A 25,239-nucleotide genomic window follows, 5' to 3' on the forward strand; every position below is an offset into this window, starting at 1 on the left:
AGGAGCATAGATAGCGTTCCTTGCTAGGCAAAGGGAACTGCAGCTCAGGCCTTGGCTACACTCACACTTTACAGCGCTGCAACTGGGGTGTGAAAAAACACCCCCCTGAGCACTGCAAGATACAGCGCTGTAAAGCGTCAGTGTAATCAGGGCAGCTCCCAGCGCTGCACGCTACACCCGTAAGGGATGTAGTTTACATGCAGCGCTGGGAGAGCTCTCTCCAAGCGCTGCCGCTCCGACTACACTCACACTTCAAAGCGCTGCCGCAGCAGCGCTCCTGCAGCACTGCCGGGGCAGCGCTTTGAAATTCCAAATGTAGCCATACCCTCAGTGGAGACATGGCTTGGGGGAGCAAGAAAGAATTCCTGTCTGGCTGCTTGGCTTGAACACAGAATGGCCCTGAGCTAAGGGCGAGTCACTGAGTGAAGGTTGAGACTGTGGGGAAGTGGCTCAGGGAACTGAAAGTAGTTTAGTTGAAGAGATATGGCAGTGCATGACTGATATTTTTAGGGTCCCTGATCTGGGACCCAGAGTAATGGATGGGCCTGTGCTGTCCCTCCCCCCACCATAGGCTACTAGGGAAGTGGCCCTATCATTAGACAGTGATAAACCCCCAGAAGGGGATCTGAACTGTTAAGTGGCCCAGCTGGTGGACTAATAACCCTGGAATGAGTCTGCTGGAGTGGTATTCTGAACAGATCATGAGTGACTCAGATGGAGGGCTGAATCACTAGAAGCCACAAGAGAAACTGCCAGAAGGGCTCACCATAAACTGAGAAGTGCAGACACACCTAACCAGAAGGAGGGGCTATTGAGAAGTGGATACCACACAGTTACAGTAAGCATATGAAAGTAAGGTATATGTTGGCTTATTTTAAAAGCATGGCAGCATATGTTTAGAGACCAGAATGTGTTAGGTAATAAAGCAAGTCCTCACTCACCTCTCCAACACCCAAGGTCGTGCGGAGTTGGAATTTGGGCCCACAATTCTGTCAGAGACCAGACACTAATGCGTTGATCAACGGGCTCACACTACCCCAAAAGCTTTAGAATAAGTGTGGCGCCTTTATTAGGGGTGAGCATCAATATTTATACACAGAAGTAAACAAAGTGATTAATAAAAGATAATGGTCATGCATAATCAATCAAGATTTTACAGGAAGAGCAAGTTTAACAAGTAAATGCATAGAGATAAAGGCTAATGGCTACTTGAGGAAGGGGGTGTCATGAGTAGTTTGCAGGTCAGTGCTTTGTTCAAAAAAGGTTCAGAAAGGATTATGCAGAGACGGCCAGTCTGGGTGTTTTTGGCTCCAAAGTTCACCAAAAGTTTAGACCCAACATTCCTCCATTTGTAGCTTTGAGATAACTATTAATCAAAAAGCTACACCCTATTTCAAGATCTCAAGGGCCGCTTGGCAATTTCAGCCTGGGCCAATTCGAAGAGAGTAAGGCTTTTAGCTGAAGTGGGAAAAGAATAAACTGACTTACATGAGTTTATGAGGGAGGGGACACACTGAATACAGCAACACAGTATTATAAGGACTACCATGGCCCCAACAACACCCACCAAGAGGTTTTTAACCCACCCAAATCCGGGCAGCCAATTCCATAAGGCTCCCCACCAATCATAAGGTGGCTGGCCAGAGGAGTAGTTTTTAGCCATTTCCCTTAGGTGTTTGGTACGTTGAAAAGTGTCAGAGTAGGTGTCATTTACAAAAACACAGCATTCTTCATTTATGAGGGCGCAAGTTCCTCCCTGGGCTGCTAACATCATATCTAAAGCCATTCTGTTTTGCAAAGCCAACTGGCGCAGCTGGGACATTTCCCCGGCCTGGTTCTCAAATAGGGTTGCAGTTTCATTGGTCAAAGATTCTAATAGTCCCTGTAGACGGATGATAGCACCCTTCAAGCTAGTGTGACCAGCCCACCGCTGCCAGGACAAACCATCACGGAGATTAATATCTCTGTCAGTTTCACGGATGTTACGAACGTGGGGAAAATGAGGGGGAGTGAGGGAGATCCGAGAAGGCGGTGCTAGCCATGCCAAATAACATGACCCTGCCCAATCAGGGGAGAGAAAATAATAAGCCTTGGGCCCGCACACCCAGTATGTTCCATATAATGCGTTTTGGGTATTCCATTTCTCAAAGTAGGAGGTAACCCACCACCCGTTGTACCACTGTTCCCCTGGCAACGCAGAGGGGTCGTTGTGTGAACTGCAGAGGCACAATTTGGTAGTGTTGTCCTCAAAGGGCAGTGTAGTACTGCTTGAGCAGTTGTAGAAGGCAATTGTGTATCCTTTAACAATTAGTTGGACACCTTCGAGATCTGAGCAGGGCTTTTTAAAAACTGACTCTGAAAACCTGCCCCTCCATGAAAAAGTTGAAAAGGTTGGATCGGGGTGAGGGATCCACATATGGGATAAGTGGGATGCGCAAGGCTTGAAGCCAAGATTTTTACTAAAGGCGGTGCCATTAAAATATATGTTGCATTTACTTGTTCCCACAAAAGTTGACCCTTTTTCTTTAACAAAACACAGTGATCCTGTTTGATTGGTTACCCTGAGATATTTGTTAATTGGCACTTCTGTTTTGTCCCATGTAAGATTGGGTTGGACTGGATCTTTTATTCTAGTCGGTGGCATCCAAGTCATATTAGCAGTGGTTAGGGGAATGGGTGTGAAGGGGAGTCCCTGTGCTGCACTTACTGGAAATTGAGTACATACCCAGCAATCACTTCTATTTCCTAAAATACGAGTTTTAACCTCGTGGGAATATCTAATAAAAGCATTATCTTCATAAGCAGAAAATAAACTGAAAAAGCATAAAAAACATACAGTTGTCAGAATAAAGGGTCCTCTCATTTTTTTCGAGTTAATTTAAGTCTAATGTCTGAGAGAGGTAAGCTGGTCCACTGGTCGAAGGCAGTGTCCTCAGTGGTGACAAGAGCTGCTGGTCCGTCACTGTGGTCCACTACGGCTGGCTTGACGTGGGAGTGGTGGATCCAAGATTTGCGTCCTTCCAGGAACACTGCAGTCTGGGTTGTCAAAAGGACCTGGTGGGGTCCAGTAAACCTTGGCTGGAGGGTGTCGTCACGAACGAACTTTTTGGCCCAGACGAAGTCCCCTGGTTGGAACGGGTGGATTTGTTCCTCCAGCGGCACGGTCTGGGAAAACTGCGAGGCTTTCCAAAGGGTACGGAGGCGAGCCTGTAGGGAGAGAAACTGACACGCAGTCATATGATCCCCTCCCAATAGTGAAACATCAGCACGTGGTAGCGCCCCGCCTTTGAAAGGGGGGTGTCTATAGAGCAGTTCAAAGGGGGATAATCCCAATGCGCGGGTTGGGCGAGTACGAAGGTGAAACAGGACCAAGGGAAGTACCTGAGGCCACTTTAATCCTGTTTCCTGACAGTATTTAGCCAATGTAAACTTAAGTTCCCTATTCATACGCTCAACTTTCCCGCTAGACTGGGGGTGGTAGGGTGTATGAAAGGAGTGTGAAATGCCCAGTCCTTGTTCTAAATGGCCAAGGACATGACCAGTAAAGTGAGGTCCGCGATCTGAGTCGAGCACAAGAGGGATGCCAAAACGGGGTACAATATCTCTAAGGAGAATCTTCGCCACTGTGGCAGCAGTACAATTAGCAGTAGGAAAAGCTTCGACCCAGGAAGTCAGAGGGCAAACCAAAACAAGGAGGTGCTTTTTCCCAAAAGCCTTTGGCATATCTACAAAATCAATTTGAAGATGTTGAAATGGAGCAGCAGGCGGAGGTCTTCCACCCTTAATTTTGTTAAGAGGTGGAGCAGGTCCATTACGCTGACATGTGCTGCATGCTTTCACTATTGATAGGCAATAGGGTTGAATGCCTGGAGCATACCAAAAGCGAGCGATAGTGTCCACGAGGGCGTGCGTGCCGTAGTGACCCCCTTTATCATGGTGCCAGCGAACTGCCACAGGGTATGTGGAGCGAGGGAGGCAGGCTCGGCCATCTGGCATAAGCCAGGTCCCTTTGACCAGAGTGGCCCCGAGGCTTTCCCATGATTTTAGTTCAGCAGCGGGTACTGGTACGGGGTGCGGTGGAGTAAAGGAGGAGGTTGCAATAGCCAATGTGGGCATGGCTAAAGGTAAGGTGGCAGCCTTCTTGGCGGAGGCGTCAGCCAGGGCATTCCCACAGGTAACGGGGCTGCTATCTTTAGTATGGGCCCGGCAGTGAACTACAGCCAGGACAGAGGGTTTTTGGAGGGCGTCCAAAAGCTTGTGGATGAGGGGGAGGTGCTGAATGGGTTTACCGGCAGCTGTCTGGAAACCTCGAAACTTCCAGAGGTGGATATGACAATGCACAACTCCAAAAGCATATTTGCTATCAGTAAAAATGGTAACGGTCTTACCAGCGGCCAACTGGCAAGCTCGGGCCAGGGCATAGAGTTCAGCGGCTTGGGCTCCCCAGTTGCCTGGCAGTGAGGCGGCCTCTTGAATGTCCCATTCAGAGGTGACAGCATAACCAGTGAAACGCTTGCCATCAACATAGAAGGAGCTTCCGTCCGAGAAGAGGATGCAATCGGGGTTGTCCAGTGGCACGTCAAACAGGTTGTCTCTTATCTGTAAGATGCTGTAAACTACTTCCACACAGTCGTGCTGGTCCTGGGGGACTGGCAGGTCAGGAAGCAAGGTAGCTGGATTAAGGGGTCCACACCTTTCAAAAATTAGGTTAGTGTCTTCTAAGAGTTCGGCCTCTAGCTGTTGCTGACGATGGGCCGAAAAGACTTGGGTTGTGCCCCTACGCAGAAGGGCTGACAAGGCATGAGAGGTCCAAACCGTGGTAAAATGACCCAGGGTTAGGCTCTTTGCCTTTGTGATCAGCAGGGCAGCTGCTGCCAGAGTCCGGGTGCAGGATGGGGTTCCCTGAGCGACAGGGTCGATTTGCTGAGAGTAAAAAGCAAGCGGGAAATGGTGGGGCCCGCTCAGCTGGGTAAGGACACCACTAGCAATTCCGCCCCTCTCGTGGACAAAAAGGTGAAAGGGTTTGCTGTAATTGGGGGGGCGGAGAGACACGGAGGAGGCCACACTGTCCTTGAGTAACTGAAAGGCTTGAATAGTGTCCGGGGACCACTGCAAAGGGTCAGGAGCAAGGTTAGCAGTGAGTCGGTGGAGCGGTTTGCTTAACTCCCCGCAGGACGGCAACCAGGGGCGACAGAAGCCAATTAATCCTAAGAAACCTCGAAGTTGTTTCTTGGTGTTCGGTAGAGGGCAGTTTTGAATAGTCTTTATGCGGGCTGGGTCCATCTGTCTTCCTTCTGGGGTTAACAGGAAGCCCAGATATCGGACCTTCTGTGAGACCCACTGAATCTTTTTAGGGTCTACCTTGTGGCCTCTGGTGTGTAGGTATAATAAAAGTGCCTTACCATCGATGCGGAGGGCAGCTTCTTCGCGATTACCTAATAGGATGTCATCTACGTATAGGACCAATGTGGATCCCTGCGGACTGGTGAAACCTTCCAAGTTGTGGCGGAGGCACTGGCTGAAAATCGTGGGGCTGTCTCTGTAGCCTTGAGGAAGTCGTTGCCAGACATAACTTTGTCCCTCCCAGGTGAAACCAAAGAGATACTGAGAGTCTGGGTGCACAGGAATGCTGAAAAAAGCTGATTTTAAGTCAATAACAGTGAACCACTCAGCATCCCAGGGGATTTGGCTGATGATAGTAGCTGGGTCAGGAACTACTGCATGAAGAGGGACCACATACTGATTAACAACTCGTAGATCCTGTACAAAGCGCCAACGAACAGGGTCTCCGTCCTTTTTAGGAGGCTTTTTGACAGGCAGTATAGGGGTGTTACAGGGAGTGCGCTGAGGGCGGACTAGCTTTTGCGCAATGAATCCCTCGATAATGGGGCGGATGCCCTCCCGGGCTTCCAGCGACAGGGGGTATTGAGGGACTGACGGGGGGGGTTAAGGAAGGCTTTACCTGAATCCTTACGGGCTCTGCCGAAAGGAGCAGGCCAACATCAGTGTCAGAAATTCCCCAGAGGGTTGAAGGCAAGTCAGTGAGGTCAGGGGAGAGAGAGAGAGGTGTTTCCCAATTACCCTGAGTAGGGGCCGAATCTCCTAATACTGTCATCAATAATCCTACCCCTTCAGGAGTGCAGGTTAAAGTAGCCTCAAGCTTACAGAGTAAATCCCGGCCCATCAAAGGGATCGGACAAGCTGGGGAAAAAAGAAAACGGTGAGAAAAACATTTATCAGCATAAATAACATTCAAAGGCAAAGTGAGTCCCAGAGACTGTGGGTTGCCCTCCACCCCAGTCGCAGTTTTAACCTCAGAGGATAGCCAGGGAGAGGGGGCATGATTTAAAAGAGAGAAAGTAGCCCCAGTATCAATGAGGAAAGAGACAGGCAGTCCCTGGACTGAAAGGGTTAAACGAGGCTCTTTGCTGGGAGGGCAGAAAGTGAGAAAGGAGCCGGCTAAAGACATTAAGGAAATAAGACCATCACATTGTTTGCCTTCGCCCCCGGGGTACCGTCATTGAGGAGGCTGAGTTTGCTGCGGCTGCTGCTGTTTCCCGTAGTTGATCCAGGCCTGGGGGATGGGCTGAGCTGGTGGTGCAGGGGTGTATTCCTCACTTGTGTAAGCATCTGCGGATGCAGCCAGACCCTCTGGGCGTCCCCAGGGGCATTCACGTTTAAAGTGACCAGGCTGTCCGCACTGAAAACAATTTCCTGATGGCTGGGGTCGCCAGGACCCTCTTCCCCGGGCACCCTGGAATCCCCTGCCACGGCCACGGCCTTTGCCTCGAACACCACCGTGAAAAGCTAAAGCCATCAGCTTATATTCTTCCTTTTTCTCTTTCTTTTTACTACTTTCCCTTTCTTTCTCCCAGGCAAAATCAGCTACTTCCAACACTGAAGTGACTGACTCACCTCCCCAACCAGGGCGAAACTTTAAGAAGTAATCCCTTACAGGGGGCACCGACTGATTCACAAAAAATGAAATAAGAGTAGGGTGGTCTGCTTCTCTCTCAGGATCCATCTGAGTGAACATTCGGGCCCCCTCCAATAGCCTCGACCAGAACTTTCTGGGCGGCTCATCAGATTCCTGCCGAATCTGCATGAACTTAGCCTGATTAGGCGAGCGGCGAGCCATTTCCTTGAGTCTCTCTAACAATCGCTCTCTATCTGTTCGCAGCTGAGTCAGCCTTAGCTGAGTCCAGTCTAGGGGATTCCAGCCAGCGGCCAGATCCCGCCTATCCATCCAAGTAAAATTAGCTGCATTGCTATCTCCCCATGTCCTTTCTGCCATCCACAATCTACTACGTTCTTCTCCAGTCAAAACTCTACTTAACAACTGATCCACATCCGTATAAGTAGGATTATAACTTAAAAACAATCTTTCTAGAAGTTCTATGATCTTTCGGGGATTTTCCCCAAAAGACCCTGACAACTGTCCCCACTCTTTCAAATCCCATTCTAGCCATCCTTTATATTCCACAATACTAGCATGTTGCAATCGTCCATCATTGCCCATATAAGGTTGATCGTGCACCTGTAAAGGCATCTCTATAACCATACTTTTATTATTCGCAAGAGATTTCACGGAGACATCCTCTGGGCTATCCTCAGGGGGGCGGGGCATGCACCCTGCTGTACCTGCTTGGACCTAAGCCTAGTAACTACTCCTCCCGAGGTTTGCCCCTCCAATTCCTCCTCATCCTTCTGCACAAATTCCAATCTGGGATCCTGCAGATTCCCCTCTGCTACAAGGAGAGAGTTCCCCTGCGGAGGAATAGGGGCAGGTGCAGAGGGGACCAGCTGACGAGTCAAAACACGCCGTGGTCTACACCCTTCATCGAAATAACCTGGAGGGGGTTCACTCTCGGGAGAGTACCTGACTGCCATAATTTTTAAAGATTTCCACAGCTCTGCTGCTGTGTCCCAACAAAACCAGTAACATAACTGTCCCGGATGGTCTTTTTCGATCTGGCTCTTTACTCCTCTTAAGGCAGCCTGTTCGAAAGAGCCATACGAAGGCCACCTCATCTCCGAGTCGGCCAATGCCGCGGTATACCCAGTCCAATTCCTTACACATAGTGTGTACAACTTCTTCCTAGACATTCCTGTCTGTACTGGGAGTTTCCCTTCGTTCCATAACTTATTTACAATCCCCAACGGACTCTCAAGAGGCACGCTAGTCCCTTGACCCATGGTGTCTGACAGGAGCCCTCCAACTGGCGTTTACCCTGCTGTCCAATACACGACCCCTCAATATTGAATTGGCTAGGAGAAATCTCCTGTGGCGCCTTGCCAATTCATATATGAGTGGTCTGACCACTGGACAGAGGTACCGCACCAGAAGGAATCCCGGACGAGCCCCCAAATTGTTAGGTAATAAAGCAAGTCCTCACTCACCTCTCCAACACCCAAGGTCGTGCGGAGTTGGAATTTGGGCCCACAATTCTGTCAGAGACCAGACACTAATGCGTTGATCAACGGGCTCACACTACCCCAAAAGCTTTAGAATAAGTGTGGCGCCTTTATTAGGGGTGAGCATCAATATTTATACACAGAAGTAAACAAAGTGATTAATAAAAGATAATGGTCATGCATAATCAATCAAGATTTTACAGGAAGAGCAAGTTTAACAAGTAAATGCATAGAGATAAAGGCTAATGGCTACTTGAGGAAGGGGGTGTCATGAGTAGTTTGCAGGTCAGTGCTTTGTTCAAAAAAAGGTTCAGAAAGGATTATGCAGAGACGGCCAGTCTGGGTGTTTTTTGGCTCCAAAGTTCACCAAAAGTTTAGACCCAACAAATGTTTGGCCTGGGAATGTAAGCTTTTTTAAAACAATATCAGATCTTTCTCACGGAGGCATGAAGCTTTGGGATCAATTGAAATAATAAATTCAAATCAACTTTCATTAAAGCCTTTTAGGTTTTTATATGGACGATAAATAGCCAGAAGCTGTTCTAGCAACACATAAAGCAGTTACCCCAGATTGGTGGTGATGGGAGATGAGGCTGGTGGGCCTGCCCGGGGAGGGGATGGCCAGTAGCCTAGACTCTGAGAAGCAGGAAGTGGCCCCCAGCAGCTGCTGGGCTGCTAAGGAAGTGCTCCACCCCTCCCCAAGCCACTCCCTGCCTTTGACATGGGTAAGATTGTGTCCATGTCTCAGGTGCTGAGTGGCTTGTGGTGGCACCATGAGCGCCACTACTTCAGCCACAAGTGCAGCAACCATCCACCTCCAAGTTCTCGCCCCACCCTCACCTGCTGCTCCGTGCCTGGCCCCTGCACTGGCCACCACCATGAACTCGCTTTGTGGCCATCACTTCAACTCCCCCAGGTCTGTGCTGCCACCACATGGGCTACAAGCCAGACAGAGAGGAGCTCACCTGGAGAGGTGTGGGGACAGACTGGGGTAGGTAGGCCATTTTCCCACTTGTACACCAGACAGTCCTGCTTTTGTATGTTTATTCTCTATCCAGTACTGAGACAAAACCGAATGTGGTTTGATTTAGTATCAGATGAGGGACATCATAATGGATAGTGCATTGCTGTACACACCATGTGTGCAGGGACACATTGGCAGGGGTGGAGCAGTACGTCTTCAGAATCGTGCTCCCTGTGCAGTATGACCTTGTATGCACATGATGGTGGGAGGGATAGGCCACTGTGTTTCTGGCTGTACTGACTTGTCCAGGAATGCAGACATGTCAAGTGTCATTCATTGGGTGTCAGACTCATGCATTAGCATTCTATTTCTCACATGCATTCCTAAACTTCTCTCACTCATTTTGTGTGTGTATATGCACCTCTACCCTGATATAACACTGTCCTTGGGAGCCAAAAAATCTTACCACGTTGTAGGTGAAACCGTGTTATATGGAACTTGCTTTGATCCACCAGAGTGCGCAGCCCTGCTCCTCTGGAGCACTGCTTTACCCCATATCCAAATTCTTGTTATATTGGGTTGTGTTATATCTGGGTAGACGGGTGTGTATGTGTGTATATATATACATATTATATAAGATTTAAAATATCTTCTCAGGCACTGCAAGAGACAAAAATACATCCAGGGTCTCAGGCACAGGGCTTAGAGTTTGGAAAGCCGCTTTCTAAGCTTGTGTACTGTGGTAACCAGAGAGATTGCAGGCCCACATTATTTACATACATGCGTGTGCACACACGCAGAAGAGGCAGCTACACAGGGTTTGTGTGTGTGAATACTTGACAGTCAAACATGAGCTTGCCCAAATAAAAAAACCAGGAGGCCTTGATTGAAAGTTTGTGAGTTCTGCAAAATACAGTTCAAAATTTAAACCATTCTGGACAAATTCATGACCCTTCATTGTCCCAGTACCTTTTTATATAAAAAATGATTCCCCCTCCTCCCCTGGTGGCATGTGCAAAAGTGAAAGTTACAACTCTATAGCATAGCAGTATATTCCTCTTGCAGGTGCAGACCACCTGAGCCTCTGTTTAAAGATATCTCCAGATTGCCCAACAGGATCATGCAGACAGTGCCAGTGTAAACATGGGTAAAAATGAATTCAGTTAAGATACTGGTTCAAAGTAAGAATGCATGTGTGTATTTTATGAGCTGCCTATGCCACATAAGCACCACAGTATTGTGGATGGAGTTTTCTAAAGTGTCAGTATTGGACATTGAAGATGTATGTGTTGATTGCTACTATTACTTTGACAAAAGCACAAAACAAAGTCATTCTTGGAGGAATTCTATGGTTTCTGTGATGTTCAACACACAGATTCTGAAGCATGTTCATACTAGATGGTTTAGCCTGGAAGTAGCTATTAACAGACTGTTGCTGTAGTATGCAGCTCTCAACAGCTGCTTTGTCTGTTAATTATAGCAAGCATCAGGAGATTAAGTTCTGCTTTCAGGGATCCTATAACAAAGTTTATCTATTATTCAACCAGGCTGTCCTCCCAGCATCTAGCACCACTAACAAGTTTCTGCAGAGGGAAAATCCTTATTTACATAGATGTGCTTTCTACTTTGCTGAGAACTCCTAGGAAAACTTATTCAGGTGCAAGTGATCAAAAATGCTGCCTCACAGATTGTCAGAGTTTGCTAATTCTGACAATCTATTTCCAGACACATTTGTTTGTAGGGTTGGTTACAAAACAACTTGACTCAGACTTTAAAGGTCAGACGGGACAATTCCGATCATCTAGTCTGACCTCCTGCACAATGCAGGCCACAGAATCTCACCCACACACTCCTGTAACAAACCCCTAACCTATGTCTGAGCCACTGAAGTCCTCAAATCATGGTTTAAAGACCTCAAGATGCAGAGAATCCTCCAGCAAGTGACTTGTGCCCCATGCTGCAGAGGAAGGCAAAAAACCTCTAGGGCAGCCTCTGCCAATTTGCCCTGGAGGAAAATTCCTTCCCAACCCCAAATATGGTGATCAATTAAACCCTGAGCATGTGGGCAAGACTCATCAGCCAGCACCCAGGAAAGAATTCTCTGCAGTAACTTGGATCCCACCCCTGTCTAACGTCCCATCAGACCCCTGGGCATATTTACCTGCTAATAATCAAAGATCAATTAATTGCCAAAATTAGGCTATCTCATCATACCATCCCCTCCATAAACTAATCAAGCTTAGTCTTGAAGCCAGATGTCTTTTGCCCCCTCTACTCCCCTTGGAAGGCTGTTCCAGAACTTCACTCCTCTAATGGTTAGAAACCTTCATCTAATTTCATGTTCAGAAGTTAGAGCAAGGGGATATTAGTCCTCTAGCAAAACAGAAGCTTTTTGTGCAGCCAAGTACACATGTGAGAAGCTATCTTTGAACGTTAAAGATGGCATCATTTGTGAACTGATAATATAGTGGAGAAGTGCTCAACTTATTCAAAAGTGCATTTAGTCAGCTGGTACAGCACATGTTCAATCTCTCTCCACCTGAGATAGACACTGTAAGAGGAACTTGTTGATTACCAGTTGATGCAGAGAACCAATATGCCTGTGTGTATGGGATGAGGCAGCACTACAAACTGACATGGATAACACTACTGTGCAATACAGGATGGACACAGCTAAGTTATGCCTATATAATGTCAAAAGCCCTAGTGGTCTTCTCAACTTCCCATTACTATGCAGGGTTGCCAGGCTTGTCTTATCTGATGTTTTATCCTACTCAAATGCAGAAAGAGACCATGGTCAATTTTGTTCAAAAGGCTAAATACCATTCAGACCAAACCTTGCATAATAGGAGTGTCCTGTCTCATCCAAGAAGTGAAGCTAGCAAACTCTGAGCCATATTTCAGCCACCAAAAGCAGTTATAAAAAGAGCAAAGGGAGTCACATGGCAATAAAACAAAGCCCATGAATAAAATGTGATACCAAACTACATATTAAAAGAAATATGGAATCTGCATTCTTTATCTATGGTTTAGCTTCAAACTATTTATTTGCACTAACTCCTTTATTTTACTTTCATTTAATGTATTTGCTGCAAATGTCATGAGCAATATGCAAATCAAATATTTACTGTAAAGTAACTTTCAAATGAATGATCACTATGACAAGGGGATATGCAAAATAAATCTGTTCCACTGACACAAGTTTTCTTTCGTTAGGTTTATATAACACTTATTTTTGAAGATTTCTCTTGTTCTGGCCACTATGTGCCTAAACTAGAGCTTAACAGCTGTGGTCCTCTGATCTTCAACCATCCAGGTTTTTGTTCCCAGCCAGCTAATAACTGTGTCCATTAAAATCCAGTGCTTTGCACTATATAGAGAATTCTCACATGCCCTGTTCTTTAGTATGAATTAAGACATGAGTGTTTCATATGCAATATTAAGCAGTTGTGACAAAATGGCCAATGTTGGTAGGGTGAGTCCTATGCTTTTCTGTGGGGGGGGGGGAAGGCAAGACATCACCCTTACCCCTACTCTTGGGGCACTGAGGGCCCCACTAATGGCCCAGGAAGGTGGTAGAGAAGGGAAGCAGGGGAGGGAACTGTGTTGTCCCTCTCAATCCCTGCAGCTGCCTTACCCTCAGTCCTTGACTCTGGGGAAGGGCATTTCCCTTCCTTGGGTTCTCTGTCTTATGCCTCAGCAACATACTCTAGTCCTCTGTCCTTTCTCATACACACTGACTGCCTGAAGCAGGTTTTTAAATTAGGTTCCTGACAGGGCCTTAATTGACTACAGGTGCTCCAATTAACCTGTAGCAACCCTCCCTAGTCTACAAGGAACTAGGCCTTAATTAGCATAGGGCTTATATCTCCCCTCTCCCACTGCTCCTTGGCTCTGCTGTATTGTACATCCCCAACTGCTACAGGGCTGGCTTACCTGCCACCTTGTGTGGTTGTGGAGCTCCTGTTGTGAGCAGGATACTGGCTAGGTGGTGCTGCTGCTGGGCTTACTCCAGCTTTCCTCTGATCCAGGCCTTGCTCTTCTGCTCCCTTGCTGGCCAATTGTGCCCCCCTCTCCTTGGGAGTGGGACCTGTTCCCCAGAGAGGGAGTGAGGGACTCCACCCCTACTGTTCCTGATACCACCTGAGGAGTCCATCCTGCCTAGTTGCTGGGCTGCCTGCTGGTGCTACTGCCTCTGGTGCCTGGGAGCTTTCTGGTGCCTTGAGGAGGAAAAAGAGATCTCTGTTGGGGGAGTGTGCAGGAACCCTGCAGGACACCGTGGAGGGGGCCTCCTAAAGAACTGAGTAACTTTCTAACCTTGTTCTTGTGGTGGGAGTGTTGACTGTAGGGTGACTAGACAGCAAGTGTGGAAAAATTGGGATGGGGTGGGGGGTAATAGGAGCCTATATAAGAAAAAGACCCAAAATTGGGACTGTTCCTATAAAATAATGATATCTGGTACTATTGGGTGTCTGGGAAGTGGGTGGGTGCAGGATATCTGGTCACCCTAGTTGACTGTGGGTGTGCAGGAACTGCAGGGGGAGAGAGGAGGAGGAGGAACCTCTTATGTACCTCTTTAGCACCCCCAGGAGCCTGGACTGATTAACACCAGCTTCTCAGAGAGCTTCCTGTTTCCTGCTGCTTCCCTGAACCCACTTGAAGAGAACAAGCAGTCAACTGAAGTAGTAGGAGCCATGTATTAGATACTAGCAATCACATGTACTGTTTACCAAAGTTTAAAAAAAAAAGCACAGGGCACTATAACCACTACCCTGGTTAATTTCTCTATTACCCTTGGTCTGGGTTGGCACAATTTAATTGATCGCTTCTTGTCAGAAACAAAGGTTTTTACAACAGACACAGGGATATAGGAAGACGTGTCATTCAAATATTACATGCCATCAGAGATATGCTAAAAATTACTACCTCTGGAAAAAGAACTGACAGCCTATCATTGGTATGATGTTTTTACAGGCTGGTCCCCGACTTCTAAGGGCATATTGTCTATCATGTTCCACCCATTGCTAATTTGTGTTAATATTGTCTTCTGCTTGCTAGGAATGTGCTGTTAGACAAAAAGAATGTTTGTTAAATTACAACCACATGCTCAATTTGCCTCTCGGTATATTGCTATGAAACAGTTGTATAAAATATTACCCACTCAAGAATTGTTCTTTAAGGGTAAAAAGGAGGATATGTAGTAGTAAGATTTTGTTTGTATTTTGTATAATTTAGAATGAAGGATTAATAATAATGTAGCATGCATTAAATGTATTGATGTATGATTTGATCATATCCTGCCAGCCACCCTTTCTGAAAACAGAAAGGAATGGCCTAGTGTGCCATTGCTAAAGATGCATCAGCAGAATCTTGTCTGGAGCTGATTTCAGGTCACCACTTTGTTGTAGGTTTAGCATTTTTTTTAAATAAGTAAGAGAATGTAATGATTGTTTTCTCCTGCATTGCAATTTGATGATCCCATTCAAATGCTTTGTGTAAATCAATCCTGTTTTGTGTGTGAGGAATGTGTGTGTTAAAAGATAAATGTGAAGGCCATCACCCGACCAGATGTTTTAGGGAGAAATTGGGGACATACGTAAAGGTGCCAGGAGATTACAACATGCCTCTATTGAGATGTCAGAGGAGGGCAGATTGCCTGCCACATCTTTTAGAATCATCACCCATCAATGGAGACAAAATATCCTGTGCTGGTTTGGATCACAACTAACTCCCTGAGGCCATGTCTACATCTAAAATTTTGCAGCGCTGGTTGTTACAGCTGTATTAGTACAGCTGTATAGGGCCAGCGCTGCAGAGTGGCCACACTTACAGCAACCAGCGCTGCAAGTGATGTTAGATATGGCCACACTGCAGCGCTGTTGGGCGGCTTCAAGGGGAGTTCGGGGAACGCGAGAGCAAACCAGGAAAGGAGACCAGCTTCGCCGCGGTTTGCTCTCGCGTTCCCCGAACCACCCTGCAAACCGCAGGGAAGGAGACCTGCTTGCTCGGGGTTCCGGGAACGAGAGAGCAAACCGGGAAAGGAGACCAGCTTCGCCGCGGTTTGCTCTCGCGTTCCCCGAACCACCCTGCAAACCGCAGGGAAGGAGACCTGCTTGCTCGGGGTTCGGGGAACGAGAGAGCAAACCGGGAAAGGAGACCAGCTTCGCCGCGGTTTGCTCTCGCGTTCCCCGAACCACCCTGCAAACCGCAGGGAAGGAGACCTGCTTGCTCGCTGTTCCGGGAACGCGAGAGCAAGCCGGGGAAGGAGACCAGCTTGATTACCAGAGGCTTCCTCCTTCCACGGAGGTCAAGAAAAGCGCTGGTAAGTGTCTACATTGGATTACCAGCGCTGGATCACCAGCGCTGGATCCTCTACACCCGAGACAAAACGGGAGTACGGCCAGCGCTGCAAACAGGGAGTTGCAGCGCTGGTGATGCCCTGCAGATGTGTACACCTTCAAAGTTGCAGCGCTGTAACTCCCTCACCAGCGCTGCAACTTTCTGATGTAGACAAGCCCTGAGAGACTGAAAGAACAAGATAAAGGATGAGAAGAACAAATCTAAGAAAACAAGCACTCGCCAAATGGTAATTAATTACAGCATGACAGTGCAAAACTCATTGGTCCCAATGAAGGAAGATCACTATATAAATAGAGTCTTTTGCCACAAAACTTTGGGTTTGTCCTGCCAAGACTTTCCCAGAGCATAGTTTCGCAACACACAGAACCTGGCTCCTCTCTACCCATGATCAACCTAGCTGGCCACTAGATTGATCCAGACTCTGGACGGGTAACTAGAATATTGACTGGTGGCACTATGTGCATGTGCAATTGAATGCATATGCTAATTATATTTCCAATAAATGCAGCGTATTGCCTTTTCCCCTAAAAAAAATACACTGTGTGCTTCTTATAAGCATAACACCTCCTGTCTGGTTGCTGGACTGCCTGCTGATGCTCCGGCCTCTGCTGCTTGGGAGCCTGCTGGTGCTTTGTGGAGGGAGGAGACCTCTGTTGCTGGGGGAGTGCGCAGGAACCCTGCTGGACACCATAGAGGGGGACTCCTGAGGGACTGAGTAACTTTCCAACTTTGCTTTTGTGGTGGGGGTATTGACCGTTGCTGTGAAGAGACTGGGGGAGCCTGGGCCATCTGTCCCCTCTGCCCCCATCACCAGCATTGCCCCCTCACCTACCATCTACCTCCATTCCTTGCACCTGGACTCAGTTCCTCACCTCTCCTCTTTTGCCCATCTGGGACTCTTCCGGCAGCTATCACTGACTGAGTTTGCTAGCGCACATGGCCCCCTGCCCTATGCGGACTGGTCCTTCCATCTCCTGGTGCTTCTGGCTCATGGACTTTCCAACCCTCTGCCCTGCCCACCGGCTTCCTTTAAGCAGTTTACAAGACTCCTGCCCCTTGCCATGGCCCTCCTAGCTGCTTCTGTTTGCCTGCCCTTCCCTCAGCCCTTTGGACTTTTGCTTGTTTGCCTGCTCTGCCCCAGTCCTTGGGTGATTATTAGTTTCCCTGCCTCACCCTTACCCTTGCAGCTAGTCCCTTTGGGTTGCCTGTCCTGGCCCTGGTTTGTTTCTGGAATGTTACTTTTTTACCCTTGGCCCCCAGTGCCCCCTCTCGGTTAGCCCCTTTCTTCAGGTACCATCTGCCACATGTGCTTGAGCCCCTTTCCCATTTTTGTTGAGCTCACTGTTCACTGTCTCCCCCCCTCCAATTATACTATAGTCCTTCCCTTTTCCCCAGTGCAGCCAGAGGAGCTGGTAATCTCACCTTGTGTTGGTGATAGCCCCCTCCTTCCCTGCCTTGATAGGTGCCCCTGTGCCCTCCTCCTCTTCCATCTACAGCCTAGCGGGGAGGAGCAGTCGACCTTTCTTCCCTCCCCCATGTTCATTCCCATCCCCATTGACTATGGCAGGGAAATAAGTGTATGGGGCCCCTCAGGTTGATCCTGCTGCCTCGCCTGTTATCCCCCCCCAATTCCCTCTTGTGGTTACCATCTCACGTGCTGCTGCTGGACCACCTGTCATCGCCCCTGCTGGATGGGTGCAGGAGCGGATTCCATTGCTGCAGTGACTCAAGTTCCCTCTAACTCTGAGGGAGCCCCTGCAGCTGGCAGGAAGTGCCCGGGGAATAAGAAAGGTAAAAGCCCTGCCAAGAAGGTTAAGCCCTTCATGGTGGAAGCTGCGCCCTTTGCCGTGGCATCTCTTCCTCCTCTCCCTGTTTCCCACCCCACCAGCTCTGCGGGTGTCCCTCTCCTGGCCTCCAGGGCGTACACTCATGTGGTGGTGCCCCTCCTGCCTGCCGCTCTATCATCTCTCCTGACCATCATCTCCAATTCCATTCCTGGTGGCCAGGGCCCCTTTACCACTCAAACCAGGAAGCACAGTGGTGGTGGGGCCCACAGCTGTGGTGATGGCCTCTAAGATGTATGGGAAGGTACTCTTCTTCTTGGCATTGGAGGCCACTGCCCAGGAGATGGTGGGGGGCATGTATGTCCCCCTTGAGGACCTGGGTGTATGGGTGGTTTTCACCTCCATCCCACCTTTCCTTCCCAGTGCTGCCTTTCCTCACCACCCTGTCAGTGAGGAGCCCTCTCCCATTAGGCTGTAAGGACCTGCCTTTCATCATGTCCTCTCATTCTGCTGGCAGGTGCAGATTCAAGTGCCACCGGCATGAGATGGAGAGGTGCTTAAGGGGTCCTTTTTGGTGCCTTTTCAGGCAGCCCATTATCGGGTACACTATTCCTCGGGTGAGGCTCAGTGTTACCTCTGCCGGGTGATGGGACATGTCTGAAGGGACTTCCCCCTGGCTCAGCATAGAGGGGCATCTGGGACCTCCAATACCCAGGAGGGTGCCAGACCTGCCATCACTGATGATCTTGGTTGTCCAGCCCCTGCAGTCACCTCTCCAGTCTGCTGTCACCTTGGCTGGGGCCCCAGGGGCAGCCCACCAGTGTACCCAGGCAAGCAAGACCCGCAACCGTCACATGTAGTTCAGTGGAGCCCATGGAGGAGAGGGCGGTGGAGTCTCTGCTGGGTGAGGGACAGAGCCTGCCCCAGGGTGATTTTTTCCTTTCCTCTCTCTGCCCCTTCCTTGCCTCCTCGACTCTCAATACCATTGCCCTTGCCCTCTGACCCCACCCCTGCTGGCCAGCCCTCCACTAACACCCTATAGGGCTGGGCTCTCATCATGGGGAAGAGGAATAAGCAGAAGGCACAAGCTCAACCCTCCCCCCCTCAATGTGGAGAAGGAAGCGCTGCCACCACCCCCTTGTAAAGCTAGAACTGATGTTGCCAAACTTCCTGTCCTGCCCCCTGCTGGGGCCCAACAAGTAAAGCTGGCTGGGGCAGCCATAGCAGCAACAGGGAGAAGTACCGCTCCCCTTCTGGAATCCCTGCTTGTGAGGACCTCAGGTGGAGCCCCCTCTACCCCTTTGTCAGCTGTGCACCCCTCCCCCCGCCCATCGGCACCGGGGTGAGTGTCACCTCGGTCGCTGGTGGGGAGGGATCTGGGGTAGTGGGTGAGGATTTTTTTTTTTTAAGGAGATTGAGGCCCTGGGTCTGACCCTGGACACCCAGGGGGAAGATGACCCTTTACCAGCAGGCCATGACCTGGGCAGCAGTCCTATCACACAGCTCTCCCCTCCCTTTGACTGCTGTCCCTGCTCCTGCTCCCGCTCCTGAAGTGTCCCCTGTCCTATCCACCTATCCAGCCCCAGACAGCACTTTGATCATGGCCACTGAGCCTAGTGAGGGCTCCCAGCCATTCGGAGCGCCCCCTGTCAATGCAGGGCAGCTGCCACCCTGTCTGGTTGGGGGTCCTACCATAGGAATCTCTCTCCCTCCTGATGCCGTGGTTGTGGGCGCTGAGTCTGCTATGGCTTCTGAGCCTGGCATCGTTGAGGGTCTCCTTCCCACTCCTGCTCCCTCAACCTCTGTGCCTGGGCGAGAGATGCTGCATCCCAGTAGCCCAGCTGCTGGGATTCCTGATTCTGGTCCCAATCCCAGTTCTGCCCTGATCCCAGTCCTGATCCTGTCCCTGATACTGCCCCTGCCTCCACCTCCTGTGTTGGTGCCGCCCCAGCATCGTCTCGTATCCCCTTCCAGAGGATGGCTCTTGGAAAGAGGAGGTTTTTGTGTTTCCTTCTCCTAACCCCTTAGGGGCTGCTGTCCTCCCTCCATCACCTCATCCGATGCTGAGGTCTGAGATGGCACCATGCTGTTTGTCTACCCCCTACTTGCCCATCTCCGTAAGCCATGGGAATATTGTAGGGACTGTCAAAGTTAGAATAAGGACTCACAATTTGTCAGACCACTCTGTTTTATTAGCGCAGCGCTCCACCAATAACACCCAGATAATGTGAGTGGCCATGCAAGACCCAAACAGTCTTATTTATACAGATAAAAGAGCAGGACTTAAACAAAGGGACAAAGTCAGCAAAACAGTAACATTCACCAGGGACACAGCATGCATATCCTACTTCCTTACTAACTCTTATCGATCTAAGGCTAATACTTCACCAATTGCCCTTAAACGGTGCAATTGTTCTATGTTAATGTCTGTATTCCTGACACCTGGATTGCAGCATTCCAACAGTTTTGCTTAAAGGTACAGACAGCTTTTCTTTAATCCTTTCTATTTTCACAATATAATTCTTTCTACTTTCACAGGACCTAAATGGCGTATGCCCAGAGTCCTGTGACCCCAGGACCCGATGTGCTGCAGGACAAGCTGTGCCTCTTTGTCCTGGACACCCGTGATTTTGAGAACAAGGTGTAGCTTGCTTTCCAGCTCTGGGGGAATTTTCACCATATCCTCCAGGCTGCCAGGGCCATATTGGGGGAGGGTAAAGGGACCAGGAGGCAGGCTGCTATGGCCTACCAGTGGGCCCCCAGCTTCTGTGACTCTCTGATGGCTGTTGGGGTTGGTTGTGGATTGCTGTGGGGATTGATGGGGACTGCTAGCAAGCCTGCCTGGGATGATCCACCTCAGCCCTCATCATGGTACTGATCATCTTCACCACACTGAAACCCGGGGCTGCAGGATGGGCCTCTGCAGGTGCCAGATGCTCTCCTTCCTTCAGGACGGGGTGTACTCTGTAGATTTCCTGCAGGAGACCCATATGGCTCCAGGTGATGGAGCTAGCTGGCAACTGGAGTGGGGGGACAGAGTGTACTCTAGCTATCTCAGTTAACACGGCTGGAATGGCCACCTTGTTCTACCCTGAACTGCAGCCTGAGGTGCTGGGGGTTGCTGAGGTCATGCCAGGTTGCCTGCTGTATCTCTGGGTCCATATGGAGGGGCTGATGTCGAACTTAGTCAACATCTATGCCCCGACATCAGGCCTGGAGCGGGTGTGTTTCTTCCAGCAGGTGTCCGCCTTCCTTGGCTCTCTGGATCCTCACGAGTGCCTGGTCAAGGGAGGGATACCCTCGAGGAGTGGGACCACATGGTCACCAATGGGGGAATATCCTCGTGGAGCCCCGGCTACACAATCTTCATCTTCATGTGCTGGTGGTGGAGTTGTCCTCGATGTGCCAGAGGTTAGTCCTGGAGGAAGTTACTAGGATCGGAGACCTGCTGGACTATGACCGGGGAGACTGGGTGGATCCCCCATGGGCTTGGCTGGCATATGGTGCTCTCTGCCTTTGGTACCCTCCAGCACATATATTGGGAGGTGGAGGCAGCCTTATCGCCCACTTCTCGGTCTTTCCTCAGGCGGATCCTGCGAGAAGGTATCCCCCCACCTGCCTCTCACTCCAAGCTCTCCATATCTCTTCATCAGGCCCTTGCCCTGTGAGCCCCACCCCTTTGTACCCCGAGACGGCTGTGTGATTTGCAGCCGGTTCACTTCCGAACTGTGCCATAGGACCATCTCTACACACTCATGCTCCATACTCTTCATTTCCCCACCCTCGTGTCCCGCCCCAACACCAAGTGGCAGGATCTTCTACTGCTGCAGAGAGTGAGGAACCCCGGTGGGCCAGCCTGTATTCCACCTTGGTTCCACAGCCCGCTGGGGACATTAGTTGGTAGCTCCTTCATGAAGCCACAAGCATGGGTGTGTACTTGGCGCGATTCACCCCTCTTCCTGATGCCTGCCCTTTACGATGTGAGGGAGACACTGGTGCAGTGTATCTGCAGTGCCTCTTTCGGCTCCTCCAGACCCTTTTGTTAAGGTTCTGGCTGCACTTTTCCCCACACCTTTTAATATATGCACACCCAATCGAGGGCCCCATGAAGTCATGGGATCACCTCATCAACCTCCTCCTAGCTATGGCCAAAGTGGCCATTTATAACACCAGGGAGAGGAGGTTGGCTGAGGGGGGAGCCTGTGACTGTGGGGCCTGTTTTCATTCTTTCATCGGTTCATTCATCCAGGCAGAATTCCTCTGGGCGGTGCCTACTGGGTCCTTGGATGCTTTTAAGGAGCCATGGGCACTGTCCAGAGTTCTCTGCACGGTGTCCCCTTCTGGTTCTCTAGTTTTGGCCCTTTGACCCCCCACACCTGTTCCTGGTTGGTTTGTTCTTTTTTTCTTCATTGTTGACTTCTGGGCTAAGTAGCTCCTCCTCAGGCTGGAGGAGGGGCCTTTAGCTGTAGGCAGGCTCACGCCCGTCCACTTCCCAGCACCCAATAAGACCAATCTCCCACTGCTCCCTGGCCCTGCTGTATCACACAGTATACATTTTAAAACAAACTATTAATCTGTTTGCTGGTTGGATTAAAATCCTGGACTATAGGATGTCACCAAGGATTAAAGATGAGAATGCCTTTCTTATGCAATGACCTAAGACACCACTTGGAAAGTCTCACTCTTTGGTCCTGAATCTCACTCTTTGGGGCTGTAAATCTTACTTTTAAGTGCAGACAACCCTTGGTATTTCTGCATCTCAGTCCTAGGATATTGAAGAGACAAGGTGGGTGAGGTAACATCTTTTATTGGACCAACTTCTATTAGTGAGAGAGACATTATCTCACCCACCTTGCCTCTTCAGCAATGTCTATTAGAATTTGTATAAGAATGTTCTTCATTGTAAAGAAAATTCTCCCTTTTCAGTCCCAACAAATAAGTTCTATAAATTTTGTCCTTTATATAGTAGGTCATGAAGAAGTGGCCGTTGGTTTGCCTCTCACACACACTACTATATGGGTGATATTCTCAGAGGCGGACTCAACTCTGTCTCTCTCTACTATCAACTTCTTCTCCTGGGCTTGTCATGATTGTTTCCTGAAGAGCACTGTAGTGATGATACAGAAAATATGAATTTGAATAATCCTATTAGACATTAACACATAGGCCAGAATCTTGGCATATCTTGCCTTTATGTCCTGTCAAAGAACATATGTTGCTTCTGTAGTTTACACAGAGGAGCTGTAGGTTGAGTAACTGGCTAGGCTTAACCACAGACCCTTGCTAAGTTGTAAAGTAACTTCCCCTTTTACATTTTTCTTCTATTCTGTATATTTATAAATTTGTAATACAGATAGAGCAGAACAAGCTGTACCTTTTGGTATAGTATTATAAGACATAACATTATTAGACAAAAATCTGAAGGTATCAATTAAGATTTAAGAAACTATATCAGAAAACTAAAACTCTCCAAAGACATTCTGTAGCAGACCCCTTCAGTTTGAGGAAGTTTCATTATCTGACTGCAAAACATTGCATGTAATTCACATCATGCTTTCTATTTTATGTAGAAGTAGAACAATATAAAATATATAACTGCTCTTTAACAAGGAAAGATAAACAAGGTGTTTGTTTTGTATTAAAGAAGCTGATATATTCAGGAGGTAAGTTAAGAAACCATTGTGAAAGTGTAAATCTTCAAGGTGAACCAACCAAAATGTTAAGGCCTACTTGACCATAAGGCCTGGTCACTGTATAATTAGCTGTCACACAGAAACAGTTCTCCTTTGTGTGGCTGTGCATATATACCTTCTACTGCAGGTGTATGTTAGGGTTGCCGGGCATCCGGTTTTCAACCAGTATGCCTGGTCAAAAAGGGGCTGTGGCGGCTCCAATCAGGCCGTTAAAAGTTCAGTCAGTGGCACAGTGGGGCTAAGACAGACTCTCTGCTTGCCCTGGTTCTGGCAGGTCCTGCCTGCCCTGGCACTGTGCAGAGCCATATGGCTGTGCTTCCGCCTAGGGGCTGGACATGTTGGCCACTTCTGGGAGCAACATGAAGCCAGAACAGCCCCACTGCGCTGCCAACCAGGGGCTGCCTGAGGTAAGCACCACTCAGCCAGAGCCCATGCCCTGAACCCCCGGCCCCAGGTCAGAACCCCATCCCGCAACCTAACTCCCCTCCAGACCCTTCACCCACACCCCAACTCCCTGCCCCAGGTCGGAACCCCCTCCTGCAACTCAACCCCTTGCTCCATGTCAGAACCCTCTCTCACATCCAAACTCACTCCCTGAGCCCCCTCCTGCATCTGAAGCCCCTCATTCCCAGCCCCCAACCCTGAAAGCCCACACATCCAGCTGCAACCCGCACCTCCTACCTCATCCAACCCAATGCCCCAGCCCTGAGCCCACTCCATCACTCCTCAACTCCAGCCCGGAGCCCACTCCTGCACCCCTAACCCCACATCAATCCAATGAAAGTGCAGATGGCAATGCAAAAAGTCATGTACTTGGGTATAGAATTAGGCATGCATGGAAGGAGACCTGATATGCAGTGGGTCCAGTTAACATGTAAACTTCTAGAACCTCAGGATATCTCTGCTCTAAGATCATTTCTGGGATATACTGGGTTTTCAAAGGAATTTGTATAAAGCTACACAGAGATAGCATGTCCCTTGTACCTGCTTTTGATAAAAGGACAGGAATGGGCGTGAGAAGCAAAAAGAAGGCTTCAATAAACTGAAGCAAGCACTTACCAAGGTTCCAGCTCTCACATATCCAAAACCAGATACCCCAATCCAGCTGCAACTGGCAACAACTGAAAAAAGCCTGGGAGTTGTATTGCTGCATTAGACCCAACCCCATTGCTTATGGGTTGATGGTACTTAGTAAAATTGAGAAACAGTATCACTGGGAGTACTTAATTGGAATGTCTCAAGTGGTTCTTAAAATCATCCACACACCAGTAAAATACATCCTGTCAGGCCCTATTAATGAAGGAAGGGTATCCAACCCCAGGTTGGAAGGACAGACCCTTAGCTTACTAAATAAAAACATAGAAATGCGTAAAGCACCCTAGTTAACCATCATTCCCAATGCCCTACTGACTCAAGGAGAGGACCATGAGTGTCCTCTGCCGATGAAAGACCTGCAGCAAGATAAGTCATCTTTCCAGATAGGAGCTTCCTATCAAGAAGCAAATATGAAAGGACTAGATATTTGGGTGGTTGACAGAAGCTGTTTCTATAAGGATGGCAAGCCATGTGCCAGCTCTGCAGCTCTGCAGATAAGCACCCAGAACATCCCGCAAGGTAGGGTAGTGCCTTATTCAGGGCAAGCTGCCTAGGTGGTTGTGGTATCAACAGTATTGGATGCAGCTGAACCCGAGTTCAACCTTTTCATCTGCTCTGATTCTGATTGGGTGGTCCAAGCCCCAACTGAATGGACGCCTGTATGGATCCAGAGAGCCATGAACTCAGCCGACAGTAAGCTGGTGGCTCATTCTAAATACCTACTGTATGCATGGAGGCTTGCAACAACTCAAAGAGGTAATATCCACCTGTTCAAGGTTAAAGCCCATAGAAAAGATCAGTCCGGAGTTTCCAGGCTGAATAATCAGGTGGCTGGGCTTGCTAAATAAGCAGCACAATGGGCATGGAACAATAATGGACCAAATTGAACGAGAAAGCATATAAAGTCCAGCCCAGGGATGAAGAAATA

Source organism: Gopherus evgoodei, chromosome 1, assembly GCF_007399415.2.
Source record: "Gopherus evgoodei ecotype Sinaloan lineage chromosome 1, rGopEvg1_v1.p, whole genome shotgun sequence".
Classification (NCBI taxonomy): domain Eukaryota; kingdom Metazoa; phylum Chordata; order Testudines; family Testudinidae; genus Gopherus; species Gopherus evgoodei.